Source organism: Macrosteles quadrilineatus, unplaced genomic scaffold, assembly GCF_028750875.1.
Source record: "Macrosteles quadrilineatus isolate MER2022 unplaced genomic scaffold, UCM_ALF_1.0 Scaffold_1__1_contigs__length_201487025, whole genome shotgun sequence".
NCBI classification, from domain to species: Eukaryota; Metazoa; Arthropoda; class Insecta; order Hemiptera; family Cicadellidae; genus Macrosteles; species Macrosteles quadrilineatus.
Window position 1 is genome coordinate 10,413,232 of NW_026542594.1, and position 14,759 is coordinate 10,427,990.

The 14,759-nt window shown below is 37.0% G+C and overlaps 1 long non-coding RNA gene across 2 annotated transcripts; it reads right to left on the reverse strand.

Moving 5' to 3' along the window:
• Positions 1-5,665: 5,665 nt before the first annotated feature.
• LOC128982389 (uncharacterized) lies at positions 5,666-11,068 on the reverse strand. Of its 2 annotated transcripts, none has more exons than XR_008489659.1 (3): positions 10,543-11,068; positions 6,977-7,117; positions 5,666-5,828 (listed from the first exon to the last, which is right to left on the reverse strand). It is a non-coding gene; the product is annotated as an uncharacterized LOC128982389 (long non-coding RNA). The 2 variants fall into 2 exon arrangements; XR_008489660.1 differs by having other exon boundaries at positions 7,028-7,117; positions 10,543-11,061.
• Positions 11,069-14,759: the final 3,691 nt, after the last annotated feature.

Sequence of the window (14,759 nt, forward strand, 5' to 3'; positions counted from 1 at the left end):
TATAAACCTAAATAACTGGAACTTGGTATGAAGCTTCATTCACTTTATTGAATCATATTGATGATTGCATAAAACACACTAATTATGCTTGTAAAAAAATGTACTTTCATCCTTTGAACGAACATTCTTATTGCGTCACATTTCATTTTCAAGGCTTGCATCATGGGGTATAAGACCAAGAAGGTTCTCTTTGTCGGGGTTCGCAACTCGTATTGTTCTATCTGTGCACGGGCTGAGTACAAACAAATCCAACCAGCTGAACATGTGTGCTATAAGAATTGGACCAAGTCATCGACGGCAATGGAGGCTGACATAATAGTGGAAGGGTTTAAAAAAAGTATCGAGATGTACAACTTGAAGTACGTGAATGTAATAGGTGAGTATTCTGTCGTAGGTTTGTCTATAGTTTACTTGCAGATAGGGTTTCTTAAAATATCGAAAATGCAGGCAAAAATTACCATAACTTTTTTTTTTTTTAGCTACATCAATCAAATTTCAGATTTGTCTGTACATTTCTTACAACTATGAACGTTTTCCATAATTTTACCCAAAATATGAATAAATATGGAAAAAAAATTACATTTCATAGAATATGAAAACAGAGATAAGTCTCATCTCAATTTCTATCGGTCTGTCTGTTAATTGGTCTATTGTTTCATTTATATGTACGTCCACACACACACATAAGGTAAGGGAATTTTGAAGTTTGTTGATTTATGAAATGTTTTTAATAATTTTTAAAATGATTTGTGGAAGTCGTTTGTATTCGAGATTTATATATTGTTGCCTATGTTGTTTCAGGTGATGGTGATAGTAGCGTCACGTCAAAACTTACTGAATGTCAGCCGTATGGTCCACGTACACCAATAATTAAAATTGAGTGTACGAATCATCTACTCCGAAACTACATTAGAAAAGTGAGAGACATTGGTGAGCAGAGAAGAAACCAGACCGGCCCAGTCCCAGGAGAACTAAGAGATAAGGTGCTCAGTAGTTTAATGAGACTACGGCACGCAGTAATAGGAGCTGTAAAACACCATAAAAAAATATGGAAACCCAGCGTCTTCACGAAACTGTAAAACTCCTACAATCCGACATTATCAATGGGCCAAATCATGTGTTTGGTGATCACTCCAAGTGCCCAAACTATTTTTGCAAGCGGCAAAAAGAGGGAGATAGGAATTATGTGGAGCTTTTAAAATCCTATGGTGTTTGGCAAGAGATCATGGCTGCCAATGCTTATCTAACCAACTTCACGTACAGCTTACTCCAATGTGTAACCTCAAACATCGTCGAGAGCTACAATGCTATAGTATGCAAACTGGTGGGGGGTAAAAGAGTAAACTTCATTTAAAGGAATAGCTACACGGCAAGGAGTGAGTTGTCGGCGTTGACGGTGAATAACAGCGAAGAACTACATAGGGTTATTCATAAGAAGTTGGCATTTGGACTGAGCCCAGGACTCCACTCAAAGAGCTTGGCTGCGAGGAGATGGAGGAGGAAGTCGAAGCCAAGGAAAAAGCTTTTTCGGGAGCCGATCGCCAAAAAGTCACGTATTATGTGTGCCGACAAAGACTATGGTGATGTGCCGGTTCCGGACCTTGAACCGGATGTATATGAAAGTAAAAAATTCCATTTCATGAAGTCATTAGAACTTGACGCTGGCAATCGAGATCAAATTGAATCAGATTCTCGTGGCCAGAGCTCCTGCGAACTTTGGAAAAATGAACGAAGAAAACGATTGACAGCTTCAAATTTTGGCAAGATTTGCCGAATGAGGCAGTCTACTTCATGTCAAAAAACGGTGGTGCAATTACTCTACAAAGAATTCACCGGGAACAAGGCAACAAAGTATGGTATGGAAAACGAGAGAGTTGCCATAACCGCATTAGAAGACCTACTCTTGATCAAAGTTGAAGATTGTGGACTCTACATAGACCCACAACATCCATTTCTTGCAGCATCACCTGACGGAGTGTGGGACCAAAAAGCTTTAGTGGAGGTACGTGGACTTTTAAATGTTGCATATTTATTACACCTTCATTCTAAATCTTTCATTAAATCAAATATTTGCTGAAACAAAGAACAGAAAATATTTGGTTGTCATACAAGTATCAACCAGGTGAAGCCACATAACAAGTGTCATCCCTTTCCATTAATAACATTAATGATATTTGTAAAATTTGAATTATTCTCTATAAGAATAACGTAGCAGCCTGAGTAGTCAGGTTTGCTGTAACAAGGATCACAAATTATAGTTGTTAGACAAATCTCAAATAGGTGAAGCTATGTAGGTGAACCTATATAACCAGTAAAAAATATGGATTTTATGGTAATAATTAAGAGAGGCATATCATTTTACTTATTCTCCATAAGAATCATAGGGGGATGAGTACTCAGGTATGATTGTATGGACTTAATCGGCAAAATTGTGTTTTTTGAGCAAATATCAACAGGCGACAATAAGATTAAGCCTCATACCAAAGTGTGTCAGTGTGTATGTTCATAAATAGGCGAGAAATAAAATTATTCTTATTCTTTATACGAATAACATTGGACAACGTACTGTGTTTAGCACTTTTATCTTGGTATCCTATTGACATAGACAAATGATCAAAACATCCAAATCCATTTATTTTTTTAAATTTTGTTACAGGTGAAGTGTCCAGCGTCTGCTAAAAACCTAACACCAGCAGAGGCAGTGCGTCAGAAAGTGATAAAATTTTGTTATCTCAATGACGAAGGAGAGCTGAGATTGAAAACACACCATTGCTACCATTACCAAGTGCAAGGGCAGCTTCATATAACCGGGAAGAAATACTGTTTTTTTTGTAGTTTGGACACCTCATGGTTTGTCAGTGGAGAAGATCATGAGAGACGATGAGTTCTGGAGGAAGAATATGGAAAATCCACTAACTGACTTCTATTTCAAATGCATTCTGCCAGAACTTATTGATCCTAGATACCCAAGAGGGCTACCCATCAGAGATAGGATATAAATTCTATTAGGGTCTATATCCGAGATTTAATTCATCAAATCATCAAAATCTATAATCCATAATCAACTCAATCATCAAATCCTTATTAATAAATATATTTTCAAATAATTTTATAATCCTACCGAGTTTTTAAATAGTTGCCATGTAATCCAGGATGTGGACTAGGGTCCTGTTGGAAAATAAAATAATATTAGGTACCCTTTATGTATTTGTTGTGTATACTTTGCATATAGTGAAGGACAAATTATAATGTGTATTTGTACGTCATGTACACAAATTTCCTTTTTTTACTGCCAATGTCCATAATTTTAAGATGTCTAATGGTGTAGAAAAAAGTAATAATTTTGAATAACAAACATAGCTTACTTCGCTACATTCTACCATAGATGAAACAAACTTGTTGCTTAGTCTATGATTATACTGTACGCGACATCGGAGCGCTTACACCCAGTAGTAGCCTAGTTTGAGTTGTGTGGTTGTGTTGATGCGACGAGGCAAGGCTACCGAAAAGCGCTGGTCTACTGTGGCCGTGGCTGGCAGTGAGTGGTGCGCGGGCGGGCGCGACTGCGCGTGCGAGAGCCATCTCAGTCTCAAGCGCTGTGCAGCCCGGAGTTCGTTGCTTGCCAGTTGCGGCCATCTTGCCATTTCCCCTCTCGCCGCATCGCTCCTAGCTCATAACGGCGTAACTGGCGTTAGCAACAACGATCGCAGGATTTCTACTGCGGGTAAAGCGCGCCCTTAAATCAAGGTTAAACTTTCAAAGATGCAAGCCTGAATTAATCTTAAAATATCAAGCCATCAAGCCTAATTCAGGGCTAATTCAAGGGCCCTACTGAACACTTGTGAAACCTGAATCAACCCTGAAAATTTTAGGTTGATTCAAGGTAAACGTTTCTGGCAGTAATGCATAATCAAGGCTGAATTGAGGTTGAATTAAGGTATAAGTATGTTTAAATTAAGGTAAAATCATGGTCAATTCAGGACTCATAACCTGAAAATTTAAGGTTAATTCAAGGTAAAGATTTTTGGCTGAAATCAAAATATATTGTTGAATTCGGGTTAAATAAAAGCATAATCATGATCAACTCAGTACATACAGTAACAAGTGATTGACTGACAAGGAATTTTACTTGACTTACGGCATTCTTACGGTCTTAAAGTAGTCCAATATTTTAATGTCCTAGTGGATAGCCTAGCTGTTTTGTCTTTGTGAACTCAAGAACTTTAATGATGCCTACTAAGCGCGGGGACAGCTATCTATTAGGACATCAAAATATTGGTTGCTTTATGGCAGTAAGTTAAGCCTTAAAATATTAAACGCAAGGTACATTACCTTAAGCTTTAATCTACGCAGAAAACTTTGGGTGGATACATAATTTGACCTTATAATCTATATTATAATACAGTTACCACTCACTCACTCATTGATCACTATTCCTCAAAAACTACCATGCATGTACTCAGAACTTGGTGGCATGGAGGTTTCACTTAACCTCCATAATAGGTTTCACTTAATATGTACAAGAAGTAGCTTTGAGAGATTCCATCAGGGCTCTGGCTCACTGGCTTTAAAATTACAATGTTAACATATTTTACCTGCGACCGTTTTTTAAAGTAGCCATTTCAGTCCAGTTCTTAGAATTGAAAAGTTTCACTTTACAGCTGTTTACTTTCATATCAGCATAGTTTCATTTCATATCAGCATAGTTTTTCTCATATCCACACAGGTAACGGACCAATGAGGTTCAAGTATTGAGAGAAAAGAATTAAAATTGTAATGCTTCGAACGTCAACTAATCAGCTGATCAGCTGATCAGTTGACCAATTTAATTGTTGATCCGACTTGTTCATGTTGATACTCGCGTATTCTTAATTAAGTTGGCGGAAGTCCAAAAATAAATGAAATATTTGCCGAATTGTACCTGATACAATATTATTTATGGTAAGAATGCTGCTAGCAATGTAATATTTAACGAAGTTTAACAAACACGTAATTACAGGAAATCAGCTGATTATACAACAAGTCGTTGCATCACTTTCAGTGGCAATGACAATACACGAAAACATAACCTCTCTAAAAAGTTATCAGTAGTGATTGTTAGTAATTAAATCCAGATTGATAGTAATTAAAAAACGGTCGTAGGTAAAGTAGTGTACGCAACTCGCGTTAATAGTCTTTACGACACGAGTAGAAAATTTAAGGCACGAGCCTTTTACTATTTCTTTTGACAGAACTTTCGTTTAATTGTATTAGCTACCAAACCGCTGTTAGGAAAATTCTAAGCAAAACCAATGCAAAACAACTGTTTGTAGCAAAGACAATTTTTCAATTCTGTTGTGAAGCCCAAGGGGAGGGGCAGCTAGAAACCTATAAATGATGCTATAACACTTTATTTAAATGTTGTATAGGATAACTGAGTTAGGTTAAAAATAATAAGCCTATTCTGCCAAGCTTGTGAGTGAAGGGTGAGAGCATTTAATTTTTAATAAGGCCTCATCAAATTACACCAGACCCTGCTTTAATAAGGCCTCATCAAATTACACCAGACCCTGCTTTAGAAAAGACATCTCAGTGATCAACAAAAAGTTTAAAAGTTCAAAACAGTTCTTCAAACATAGCCAAAATATCACTATTTGTGGGGGTATAAATAAAATGTAGCAAGTGACATTGGTTATAGTAAATTTATTTTATGAAAATATAAAGTATAAAACAAAAACTTGAAAATTAGAACATGAGTTAAATTAAGTGACATTTTACTTATACATTATTTACTGTCGCATAACCTCAGCCTGATGTTCCTATTCTGTGCACCAATAACTCCTCTTTTCCTGCAACAAAAAAAATCATAAAGTATCGACTAAGGGAGTATGTTTTATCTAATTTTTTTAAATTTTTTCTGTACATGTAATCTGCTTGAGTTATAAATTTCAGCATGGTTTTCCAGTTCACTAAGTAATTTTTTACTTGAATTGTTTTGACTGTGATTAAAGCTGAAACTGTGAGCAAACATTTATTAATATAGTTATTTGTGTGACAAAACGGCACGGAGACGGCTGGACACTAAATCAAGTAAATAGGGGGCCCGGGATCGCTGAGCCCAGGGGCCCATGATGGCTCTCTCCGGCCCTGATTATCATTGACATTATCAATAGTCTAAAAAATTGGGGAGCGACCAGGTCTAGTGGTTAGAGCGCGGTCATTCCGATTCCTGGGGTCCAGGGTTCAAATCCCGCCAAATCACCAATGGATTTTAACTAAGTGATAATGCCGTAACCCCTAGGTCTAGCCTGAAGTAATGTGAAAAACAATCCCGGGCTCCAGCCTATCGTACGGGGACAAAAAGTCTAAAAAATTGTTGAAACACACAGCGAAATGTAGGTACATGTCAGCTACAGAGCTGCAAATTGTGTCATTCTGTTCACAAATGATACCAGCAAGTGGCGAGGAGCCTTGCTGCAGCGTACTTAAGCGAATTATGGATTTATACGCAGAAACTGGCTCTTACTTGAAAAACCACCCTTGTATGTTCCTTATACTAATAAACCAAATTAACAAACCCGAGACTTGTTATTAGAATTCTAAAACCCGTTGTTGCAACAGTTTAAACGAGTAGGTAGTTTTATCGAATTGGCCAGGGTAGAGTACTCGTCTGTCCTACAGTTATTCTAAAAGTTAGGCAAAATTTGCAATAACATTTTAACAAAGGCGAGGATGATATTGCTCTCCTCCTGGGCGTCTGCAGGATCTTTTGAGCGCTTCTAGAGCTCTGAACCTTAGATTAAATTAAAATAATTAATCAGTCAAAACCGTGAATCCTTCTCAGCACCCCGGGGAAGAAATTTGAGCGTGGCTGGTACTAGGGGTAGGCTGCTCAGTAAATACAATCTTATTCGCCCCTCATAATTTACGTCACATGCTTTTTACACTTTGGATCTTAGAAAAAATGTAAGTTAATGGGATATTTTAAGTAGGCTACCTATTGAGTTTTTCCATGCACGAAAACACTAAGAATGCTATAGTTTTTAACCTTGGTGAACCCGTCATTGGCCACTGATGCCATGTCTTGTCATCACGGCCTGTGTCGAACTACAGGGAGTGTCGAACTATCGAGGTTCTACTGTAACAACAAAAGTAAACCTTATGAAATAAACAGTTCTATAACTAATATGCTCTACAAACCTTTTAGGTACTGGCCCTAAATTTGGCTTGTCACAGCCATGCACGGATGCAGTTTTTTTTACTTTCAATTCAGTGGCTTCAGCCAACAGTCTCTTGGCTACAACTGAAACAGTTTAAGTGAAACGCCTCATAATAGATAATAATAACAAAAGAATTTGTTATGCAAATCTATATAAAGCTCAAATACCACTGACTCATTCATTCACTCACTCATCACGAAATCTCAGAAACCATAAGACCTAGGAACCTGAATCTTGGCAGGCATCATCCTTTTGGGTAGTAGACGATCACTAAGAAAGGATTTTACCCTCCAACCTCTGGGCTCCGCACCAGTGGCTCTGGAGTTTCCCATGTTAACCTTATGAGAAATGGAATTAATGAATCTTAACAGCTGTTTCAATTAAACAAGTTGGTTCTGTTCTATGATGTTTAATAGCATTAAAGTTACAAGGATTACCAACAGGGTGCAGCACTATTATTTCTTTTACATTTATGACAACAGCTAATTTGCAACCAAAAGGTGAGTGAGCGTAGCGAACGAACTTCAACCTGGAGGCGAGTTAGCGTATCGAACGAGCTAACCTGAAGGCAAGTGAGCGCAGCGAACGAGCTCTAACCTAAAGGTGAGTGAGCGTAGCGAACGAGCTCCAATCTAAAGGTGAGTGAGCGTAGCGAACAAACTTCAACCAGGACGTGATTGAGCCATGCGAACGAGATCAACTTGAAAATTAAGAAGTTAAACGGGGCAAAGCCCGCGGGTTACAGCTAGTATTGGAAGAAAAATACAAAACAATCAGCTTTTAGAGAGAATATGCCATGTATTTGTATTTAACAAACTAGCTTTGACAATCTCACTTCTGTAGTAAAGTACAGAATAGACATAATTGGTCAGTGTGTGTTTTCAGGGGTGTACAGTGGGATTTACCAAATGAATCAAGTACAAAAAATTTAGTTTAGACTCGTTCAATGGTCTTGCCTCTCTGTTCAACCTGAAATTCTGGCTAAATTAAGCAAGATGGAAAAAGAAGTAGGATAAGTCTGGCATTAATTTTTTTTTAAACAACTTTCTTCCAAGTGAATTTTTGTTTGACCAACAAACGAAAGTTTTAGTAAGTTTAACCTACTAACTTTCTTACTCTAAGGTTTTAATAATATTAAGTTATGATTTAGGCTATTAATATTTTTTGTTTTAAATTACAAATCATCAATAAAATTTAAAAACTATAGGCCTACAAATGGTAAGGTTTATTTAAAGCAGAAAATTTCAGAATTTTTCCAAAATTGTTAATACCGGTACCGTAAGTTAAATTGCAGCACACAGACCAAGTTATTCATAATAATGTCTAAATTACAGTTCTAAATTCTGCAAATTTCGATGCAAAGCAAGATGGCAACTCATCTTGTAACGTTTGTTCAAACGGCAAGCCACTTGTTTTAAATCTGTGTTCGCTGAAGCTAATTAGTTAATTTGAAAAATAACACAGCAGCCTAGGTAACCTTGTTACAATAACTTTACAACTTACAGCATGGGCAATATACATCTTTAGTAACTTAAATAGGCACAAGTTACCAGGATATGATTTAAAGTTAACAGCTACATAAAACCAAAATGGCAGGTCTCCAGTCAAGTGACATTTTGTAGAAGGTTGTTTTAAATTAGTTCATTACGGTAGCCTACCTTTACTTAGTTTAATCAATGGGTATGGCGTACAAAACCTAAAATCTTTGAGAGATGCTAATCTTAACCCATCTAAACGTTTGCCGAGAAACCCTAGCATCAGGACATAGGACTAGGATAAGCCCTTAGACCTAGGCTACAGTACCAAGTCTATAACTTAAGACATAGGCCTAAGCTAAATTAAAATATTTTTCTATAGGCCTAGGTCTATTTATCCAATCCATCGAAAATCATTTCTTCAATCTTAAATGAAACTTCATAACTTCGGCCTATGATAACTTAAGACAATCTACGCTGATAAAAAACTGCATCATTAAGTTACATATTGGCTTGTGTGTTCATAATATTGTAGCCCACCGGATTTGGCAAAAATAAGTAACTAGGTCTTGAACAATTCCAGATACAATATTCCAACGGATCACAATACTTTCTAGGCCAACTAACTTATAAAACAATTCACCAGTCATGAGGCCTAGGGCAAGCACAGGCCTAGAATTATTCTGGATCCTAGTCCAAATTTGGCAGTTTATTGTTGTAAGATAATTTTCAGAGCATTTGTAACTTGAGGTTCTAATGTCAGTATGATTAGCATTCTAACACACATATCTTATCATAAGAATGGAAAAAATATTATGAATACAATGAACGCAGAGGATACGCGACCGGTAACCGGACGGCAGTTACTGTCATAACCTAACCTAACCAACCAAACTTGCTGATAGTGAAAAAATCAAATGAAGGTTCAATTCTCTTCATAACATAAAATTATAAATGCCGAAAATTCTAACAAAAGATGTACAGTTAAGAATAAATTACATTCAAAGCAAAATCTGTGACAAAAACTTAAAGATACCGATGGGTTTCGAACCGGGGACCTCTCGCATATCAGCCGAGCCCTCTATCCACTTCACCACGAACACTGATGCTGAATTTCGTATCATTGTGGTAATGGCGTTCCGGGACCCCCTACCGGACGCCTAATCCACGTCTGGTTACCGGACGCCTAATCCACGTCTGGTTACCGGACGCGTATCCTCTGTGGGGCCACTCACCCAATGTCGAAAAGATCCTGCGACTGCAAAAGAAGGCAGTAAGGATTCTCTGTCATGCTCACTATAAAGAACACAGTAAGCCCTTGTTTAAGAGACAAAGAATTCTGACAGTTGTAAATATGTATATATTCCAATGCCTTGTTAGTATTAAGAACAGCATGAATGACCTACATGTAACCAGTTCAGTGCACAATCATGACACTAGGTAGTTCTAAGCTTGTCATTCCTCGGTCCAGGACTGATAAAAGAGCTAGGTCATACCCTGTTTCAGGAATAAAACTGTTCAATCACCTTCCTGGTCATGTGAGAAATCTGGAAAGAAAGAACTTCCAAACCGCAATACTTGATTGGCTGATTAAAAATCCTTTTTTCAAATTCAAAGAGTTTTTTGAAACTGTATTTAGTTCAGTTTTCCTCTGAACAGCCTGTTTGCTGTTTTTGCATAGTGCATGCACATCTTTTGCTTGGTTTGATTTTTAAGTCTTGATATTTATTTTATTTTATGCTTGTACATTGACATAGCCTGTAACAATGTTGTTGTTGATTGGCCAAATAAATTCATTGTATTCATTGTATTGTATTCATTGTATTCATTGTATTCATTGTGTACAATGAAAAGATTAGCTGACTTACCTTTATGTTTCGTTGGCTCACAAGCACTTTTGTTGCAGTTAGTCTTCTAAAATCGAACACTATGGAATTAACTATGAACAAAGAAATTGAAAATTGACAAAAACTAACTTCAATATGAATACTTTATGTCTAAAAACTCTGATATAGTAATAACGCGAGAAACAAACGTCGCAAAAAGACAAACTGACAAGACACACAAAGAAAGACAAAGACAAAGAGGTTAGGATTGTTTAGGGGTGGATCCTGGCGTCTGGCTGGCGTCGCTTGGTCGAACTGCATCATGGGAATTCGCGCTGTTGTTTTGTTGACTCTGTTTCAGGGCGGAATCTATGAACTCAAAAAGGGCAGTATTTTGTTGTCCTTGAATCCAGCCACAATGTTCCTAATATTTGCAACCTTGAATTGTGAATGCAAATTGTAGGGAAAAGTTTACCTTTGAATCAAGGGTCCTTGCTAACGCGAGAAACAAACGTCGCAAAAAGACAAACTGACAAGACACACAAAGAAAGACAAAGACAAAGAGGTTAGGATTGTTTAGGGGTGGATCCTGGCGTCTGGCTGGCGTCGCTTGGTCGAACTGCATCATGGGAATTCGCGCTGTTGTTTTGTTGACTCTGTTTCAGGGCGGAATCTATGAACTCAAAAAGGGCAGTATTTTGTTGTCCTTGAATCCAGCCACAATGTTCCTAATATTTGCAACCTTGAATTGTGAATGCAAATTGTAGGGAAAAGTTTACCTTTGAATCAAGGGTCCTTGCTATCTGGGAATGAATTAAAATCTGTAAAATTATTAGGCTTCCAAATTGATTCAAAATTAAATTGGCAAGAGCACATAGAAATCACTTGTAAAAAAATTTCCAGAGTAAATTATCTAATTTGGAAACTCAGAGATTTTGTTAGTAATGAATACCTTCGGATTACTTATTTTGTTTTTTTTTTTTCAATCTCATATTTCTTACGGGATTATACTATGGGGACACTCCCCCCACACCCATGAAATTCTTTTATTACAAAAAAAAAGTCATACGAACAATCTGTGGGGCTGGCCTTGTGGACAGCTGTCGACTTCTTTTTATAGACCTTAAAATTATGACCGTTGTAAATTTGTATATTTTTCACATAACTCCTCTACACTAAAGCCAATCTTCATCAATTCACTTGTAGAGAGAGTATACACTCTTACAATACAAGAGGCAAATCCAATCTAGATATCCCTGCTCATAGATTGGCCAAAACAGATAACTGCCATAAAATAAATTGCATACGGTTTTTTAATAAATTAGGTCTGGCAGCAAAACAGGTTCCTTTTAATAGGTTTAAGTCTAAAATGTTTGAGTGGCTCATCCAAAATCCATATTACTGTATAACAGAGTACTTAGTTTCTGATGTTAATATTAATTTTTAATTTAGAACCCACTGTATTTTATAGCTTTAGTTTTTATTTTTATTGTTGACTATGTCTATTCCTTGTAAAAGGTCAATGACAATAAAGATCTTGATTCTTGATTCTTGACTTCAGTGGCGAAGATATCACAAGAATGGTGCAGTTGCAGTATGATAAAAATATAGCCTAGTTCTTTACACTCATTGTATCTTGAGCTTGAGTCGAATAGTCACAGCTGATAAAATAATATTATTACTCTTTGGCAGGTCTGCTAGAGCGAAACGGCACACGGAAGATTTCTCAGGTGCCATTTGACGTCACTAACTGCTGACGTCACTTTGAGGGAACACCAATACCGCAACGATACGGCATTGAGCCATCGGCCTCGGTGGTGTAATGGATAGCGATGCGGGCTGATAATCCGAAAGTACCGGGTTCAAATCCCGCCGGCGGCACTAACTTTTTATCAGCAATTTTTTCACATCAGCAAGTTTGGTTGGTTTGGTTAGGTTATGACAGTTATTTTATAATTGATAAATTATAAAATTGAATTTTAGGCATTTATAATTTTATTTTATTGACAAAAGTATTTTTTTTATATTAGTAAACCTTTATTCGATTTTTCCATTATCAGCACGTTTGGTTAGTTTGGTTAGGTTATGACAGTTTAATATGGTTTAATTTAATAATAGAAAATTTTCTGTTTCTTCAGACGCAGCAGTTAGTGACGTCAGCAGTTAGTGACGTCAAACGGCACCTGAGAAATCTTCCGTGTGCCCCACCGCTACTAGAGCCGGTGGGGCACACGGAAGATTTCTCAGGTGCCGTTTGACGTCACTAATGTGACATTTATTCTGTCGTAAATCAGATGATGTAATATTTATTATTATTATTGTTTGTTGTGTTTATGTTAGTTTTGGAGTTTTCATGGTGAGTTCTATTAAAAACCAGTGTTCAGTACCAATAAATAAAATATAATTTAAAATGGAAAAAAAATACCCCCGCCGCAGCAAACCTGCAGACTAAGCGAATTTCCATTTGCCTGATTGGATTTACACTAAAATGTCTCCTTAAAAATATCACATTTATTCCCTATTTAAATAGAATCAGTTTAACACATACTTACTTAGGTTTGCTGCAACAGGGAGGGTAAAAGTGTTTTTTATGTAAAATGTTAATAGTTAGTAAGAAATAAAAACATTTTCTAAATTTGGGCAAAAAATGTTAATAAACAAGCAAACTACAACAGTTTACTTATTCTCCATAAGAATAACATGGGAATTTTAAATTTACAATTTTTTGAAATTTTCTCCGTAACCATTAGGTGCATTATAACGCTTTATATACTAAATTATTTGTTTTTTTAAGCTCTACAAAATAGTTTGAAAAGAAATTGCAAAATTTTATGTTTTTTGAGTCAAAAGTAGGAAAAACCCATTTTTACCCCATAAAACCCCCCAAAAACCCCCGTTCCCATGGTCCGATCATGCTGGTTCGCGAACTCGTTCGAATAAACGTAGGTTTACACGTTTGTACAAAATTTCATCAAAATTGGATAGTTTTTGCTCGAGTTATCGCGCTAACGGACACATATATAAATATATATATATATATGAATTTGAACGGATGGTGTTTTTGGCCTCTAGGAACCTCAAAACGAAAAAAAAAATCGGTCCCGGGTCCAGGTCTTACCATGAGTACTACGGTAATAGCTTATTCCCTATATGGGAAATTCGCTAAAAACATATTATGACAGATCAGCTCATCCACTTCCAGAATTAAAGGAGGGCGAAGAAGTTTATGTCCAAAAGGGAACTCGAGAATGGGCAAAAGGAAAAGTTGTCCAGAAACACAAAAGCCCGAATTCCTATTTGGTACAAATGGACAGCGGAGCAGTTTTCAGAAGAAACCGGTGCCAACTGAGACAATTTAAAATGGAAAAGAAAAAAGATTGAAATTGAAAAAAAAGGACATGTGACATTTATTCTGTCTTAAATCAGATGATGTAATATTTATTATTATTATTGTTTGTTGTGTTTATGTTAGTTTTGGAGTTTTCATGGTGAGTTCTATTAAAATCCAGTGTTCAGTACCAATAAATAAAATATAATTTATGAAGCTTTATCATTACTAACTGCTGACGTCACTAACTGCTGCGTATGAAGAAACAGACAGTTTTATAATTTTTCTATTATTAAATTAAACTGTCATAACCTAACCAAACTTGCTGATATGAAAAAAATTGTTGACAAAAAGTTAGTGCTACCAGCGGGATTCGAACCCGGTACGTTCGGATTATCAGACCGCTACGCTATCCACTACACCACCGAGGCCGATGGCTCCAAACCGTATTGTTGCGGTATTGGTGTTCCCTCATAGTGACGTCAGACGGCACCTGAGAAATCTTCCGTGTGCCGTTTTGCTACTCGAGCTATTGTAAGTAGATCTAAACTATAGGTCGGCCGGTTAGAAAGCGCCCTCCTCGTAGCATTGGTGCGAGAGCGAGATACCGAGCTGTGGGAGTGAGACAGACTATGGCTCTTCCCCCACTCCGCTGCCGCCCCACCCCCAACCTTCCCAAACACAGCTAATCAAATTAAATTTAACAGCTGACCAAAATGTAAACAATTACGTTCTTCATGACTTGAGAAAAATAGGTCCTGCAAAAAATATTGTATAGCCTAAATCGCTTCAATAATTGAGCATCATGAAATGTTATTATTATATCATTGTGCAAGCAGTTCCATTTGGTAGCACAGGATTCCAACTTCCTCGACACCGGGGCGGCGCCGTGTCGATGTCGTCCCGGTGTCGTGTCGTGCAGTGTGGAAAC